The sequence below is a fragment of the Pyxicephalus adspersus genome, chromosome 7 (genome assembly GCF_032062135.1).
Source record: "Pyxicephalus adspersus chromosome 7, UCB_Pads_2.0, whole genome shotgun sequence".
Classification (NCBI taxonomy): Eukaryota; Metazoa; Chordata; class Amphibia; order Anura; family Pyxicephalidae; genus Pyxicephalus; species Pyxicephalus adspersus.
Window position 1 is genome coordinate 63,231,153 of NC_092864.1, and position 4,788 is coordinate 63,235,940.

At 39.1% G+C, this 4,788-nt stretch overlaps 1 protein-coding gene and 1 long non-coding RNA gene across 3 annotated transcripts in view; one reads left to right on the top strand and one right to left on the bottom strand.

The window, feature by feature from the left end:
• The window catches only part of LOC140335798 (uncharacterized), a 9,101-nt gene extending 4,360 nt beyond the window's left edge, over positions 1 to 4,741 (bottom strand). The window contains exon 1 of the long non-coding RNA XR_011921760.1: positions 4,501 to 4,741. This is a non-coding gene — a long non-coding RNA (uncharacterized lncRNA). The remainder of the gene's footprint in view (positions 1 to 4,500) is intronic.
• CFLAR (CASP8 and FADD like apoptosis regulator) overlaps positions 1 to 4,788 on the top strand; it is a 41,657-nt gene that overhangs the window by 3,566 nt on the left and 33,303 nt on the right. Inside the window, exon 1 of one of the 2 annotated variants that reach the window (XM_072418731.1) lies at positions 2,319 to 3,490. The exons of the other annotated variant lie outside the window; for it this stretch is intronic. The gene's annotated coding sequence lies outside the window, so the exon portion shown is untranslated. Of the gene's footprint in view, positions 1 to 2,318; positions 3,491 to 4,788 lie in introns of those variants that run through there. 2 annotated transcript variants of the gene reach the window in all.

Consider the following 4,788-nt stretch of genomic DNA (forward strand, 5'->3'; position numbering starts at 1 on the left):
AGGCATGAGATCAGGTGACATAGGTTGGAAAACAACTTGCCTATCTCACTGCGCATGCGTGGGATCGCCAATTTTTTTCCCTTTTCACAAAAAGGCTCTGAGATGCTCGGGCATGAGCAGAAGGAGCACCCAAGAGCCTCTCGAGATGCATGACATAGGTATCCCGGGAGGCTTTGCGATCCCATTCATTCTTTTTTTAGAGGCAGTGCTGCACCCTTTTTAAAAAAATAAAAGGGTGTTGCACTTAAAAGCAAACAGAATTTGTTTTGCCTTATATAGAATGGTTGTCTACCCTTTTATGTAAAGTGAATTTTTTGAGTTTGGGTACGTCTATATTACACAACACTGCTACACATAGTAATTGAATACCATGCATTGTGGTGTGCTGCATTACCAAAAATGCTACAGGTGCCAGGTTATATCTTTTGAATGGGATGCCTTAGGCAAAGCTCATTAATGCTCAACTTAACGGACATTTAAGTGCATGCATTAAATAAATTGCAACTGATCAACTTGGTGTTAATGGGGTCTTACTATCTTCTCCCAAAATTTGAACTAATTTCATTCTGGGTTCTGAAACATTCATGAACTTTCTAGGACTATGTAGAAATGTTATTATTAGAAGTAAATCTGAAATACAGGCAAAGATAAAAATATGTAGTTCATCACTAACAGATGAGTCAAAATCAAAACTAGACTTTGAAAATCATGACCCCTTTCAGGCTTTACCCATGATAAACAAATTAGGTTGACCAGAAATTACACTTACAATGCAATAAGTAAGACAGCTTACTTGTCACCTCCACAAACCCGGCCTCATTTAGAAACCACTTTGCATAAAACATTGCAACCAGTCCTTAACAAGAAACCCAATAATAATTATTCAAATACTGCCAGAACACAAGTCTGCAGTATATTCTACATTCATTCTCTAGAAATGGGTTGCCCAACAGATGGATTTAGTTCTACCTGAAGTTCCCAAAGTCAATGCAAGTAGATCACGGAGCCCTGCCTTTCAAAATAAACTCTACCGCACACAGGAGTTATTAAGTCCAAGTTTTTATTGTCGATAAATATTTTTGACTTGGTCATTTTAAAAGTAGCTTGCAAGCCAAAAAGTGTGGGCACAACTGCTCTAGAGCAACAAAATGCTGACAAACGTTTTTTCTACTGTCACCCTACCAAACATTCCACAAATTTAACAGGATCTACTAGAAGCAAAAATCACCCATAATAAATGCTTTTAATTTACTTGCTTTTAATTTGCTTTTAACCCAGCAAGCAACCAAAATTCACACCCAGCTTCTGTTACCACCTAGTTAGTACTTTAGGTAGTGTGCTAAACGGGAACTCATTGGGCTATGACTCCCTAACTGCAGCAGTGGAGGACACCTACTTGTCTGTCTAGTGACCTATATTCCTTCTTTCTTACCACTTAAATTTAGGACTACCAACCCTAAACTTAAAAGGTAATATTGGATATATCCTTGAAAACCAAACAAGTCATAACCTTTACACATGCTATCCACGTAACAAAAAGTAATAAATAGCTTCCTTGCTGGTAAAAATAATAAAAAATGCAATTCCCTTTTGTGGGAATATATTTTTTAAATCCTACAAAAATGGGGCTTTGGTGCAAACTTTACATTGTGGGTCCATGATAATTACATGCACTTATAAAATACTTAGATATCACTTGATCTGTTTCCTATTCTCACCAACACACACCAATGCTTTGCAGATTACCCCATATGGTTCATTGTAACCCCTACTATATTAATACCGATGCTTCTTTCTACTTAACATATTTGTTTCCATTTCTGGATTTCTCTGCAGCTGACCCTTTTTGCTTAAGAAAAAACTGTACTTCTTGGCCCTCCCCACCTGCCTTCCTCCCACATTCTCCATCTCTTACAGAACATCCTCCTTTGTTTCATTTGAAGTCCCAAAAAGCCTAGGGTGACCCTTCGATGTCCTTAGAACAGGAAGTGTCGAGAATTTCGGCCATGTGTTACAAACTTCATGTCAAATCATGTCAAATATAGACATAAGAAATCAGGCAGGGCAAGCAGGGACACAACCAGATGAGTAGTTTAACAACGCTTTTACCCCTCCTTCCCTCCATCCAGGATGGATAAAGGATTTAACTGGAGTTAGGCTTTAATTTATTTCTTCCAATGCTGTAAACTGATAAATGCTGCTGCATAAATGTTTCTTTTACCACCAGAGCATCCTAAAGCCGCATGGAATATTCCTTTATCATGCATTGGAAACCTTTGAAGCCTGTTCTGGAATTCTAGGAGTCAGTAACAGCACTTGTACATGTAAACCATGTGGATAACAGTGGCAAACTGTGCATGTCATGGCATTTAAAGTATTACTAAACTCTATCACTTCCGTAATAAATCTTTAAATTTCTTTATTTTTAGAAGTGACTAAAGAGTTAGCAGGTGGTCCATGGAATCCCACTGTAGCCATGCATGCTGTAGGTAAAGGAGTGTATAGGCACCTTCACAAGCCAGGAAGTGCACTTTTTTTTTTAGGTAGGGTTTCCAATAAAAAGGTATGATTTTTTTACATTCTGGCTAGACACAATTAACTGAAAGATTGCCTAGGCACACTAAGGTTCACACCAGCGAGTTATGGTGACCTAAAGAAAAATAGGCATTTGAAAGGCACCACAGAGCAGCACAACACACTTTGTGCAATGTGGACCTCAACAAAAAAATGCAACAAGACTGTTTTTTTCTCTTGTTTTTAAGCCTGTAAATCTGAATGGGCTGCCAGGTCCATTTACAGCTTTGCATCATTATGTGTTAAAAAGGTGTGCACATAAACATGTGCTACATTAAGACAATTTGCTGCCAACACACTAAAAAAAAATCAGACCATGTACCATTCTGTGCAATGCAATGGACTACACAGCACAACAGTGCAAAATCAGATGTGGTGTGCTGCAGTGCACATGTGTTCTGTACATTTGGATGCAAATGCAATTAAGCTCAATTTAGCTATCTACCTTAAACTTAGGCTCCCAAAAATCTAAGGCGTTGGTGCGACACACCTTTCTAAAAAAAGCAGCAGGTTCAATTTTTCTGTTGTGGTGTAAAACATGTATGCACTAAATGCACCACTACAGACCACCATAGGCCTTAATCTTTCCAAAAAATGTTCCCTAAAGTAGCGAGTTCAGGAAATCCCCTGTACAGTGCTATGAATGCACACATTGTTTCCAAGTGGAATATCTGACTCATTTTCCTGTAATAGACACACAAACTGAAAGTAAAATTCCCAAACCTTCTGCCTTATTATCCCTTACTCCCTGAGGGTTAACAGGAATTCTAGCCACTGCAATCTAAAAAAAATACAACAAGGAAGAGGTTAATAATTGCCACTCCCATGTAAAGTCTACAGGAAGGAACCCAGAAAGGACAGTGTCAGCTTTTCAGCAGAATAAGCGCATTGAGGGTTAAAAATCTTCGGTATACCGGTGAGCATAGTGACTAATACATTGCTGGGGGTATCAGGAAATATTTCACATTTACAAATTTGTACCATACGACATATGTTCTTAACTACATAAACTATTCAGGAAGTAAACAAGTAAAAAAAAGTTTGCTGTAGTCAGTTGCAGAACAGACAACAGTGCCTTAGGAGCTGCTCTGTGACAATGCACTGCTGGATTTTTATTATTATTATTATTATTATTATTATTATTAATAAACAGGATTTATATAGCACCAACATAGTATGCAGCGCTGTGCATTAAATAGGGGTTGCAAATGACAGATACAGACAGTAAGTAACACAGGAGGAAAGGACCCTAATACTCATTTCATTTCTTATTGAGTGACTGGGGGTAGAAATAAATCACTTTTCTATCCATGACTTAAACAACCTCCTTGTCCGTTACAGGCAGGCTCATTCTTTGTAAACATGTACCTATAGTTACTTTAAATGTTATCTTGCCCCAGATGTGACAGGAAACCTCATCTTTGCTCATTTTCCTGTTTTTTAACTGACATATATAAGTAAACCCTTACAAGAGCTAGCAGTATATTATACTCAGGAAGTTACACCAATGAGGTATTTGTACTGCTGGAGTAGGTAATGTAAAAGTATATCTGAAAAAGCTGAGACTAAGAGTTACTTTAGGGAATAAAGGGACTGAAGGTGGGGTTAGGTTGAAGGGGGAGCATCTAGTAAGGATGACATGCAGATTTAACCAATGATAGGCAGATAATACCAACAACAGGAAAATATCAATGACATGCAGATAATACCACTGACAGGCAGATATTAAGTGGGTGCAGCTACTGTAAGAACCTGACTTTGACTTAATATTAACTCCTTGAAAGCAAAGTTAAAGCAGTGAAAAAGGGAAAGTCATCAGTGGAAGCCAATTAGGTAATAAAAACTCTGCAGGTAATAGCAGAGTAAAGTTGTATTTTTGTTTTTATTTATTCTGTTTCAATGTCTTGAAATGTTTATGAAACCTACCTTCCCACTGCACTGCTACTGATTTTAGTGCAGACCCCTTCTCAGTGCAGATCCCCTCCTCAGTGCAGATCTCCCCTCAGTGCAGACCCCCCTTTCAGTGCAGACCCCTCCTCAGTCCAGCCCTCCTCAGTGCAGATCTCCCTCAGTGCAGAGCCTGCCTCAGTGCAGACCCCTCCTCAGTGCAGATCCCCCCTCAGTGCAGACCCCTTCTCAGTGCAGACCCCTCCTCATTGCAGATCCCCCCTCAGTGCAGATCCCCCCTCAGTGCAGACCTCTCCTCAGTGAAGA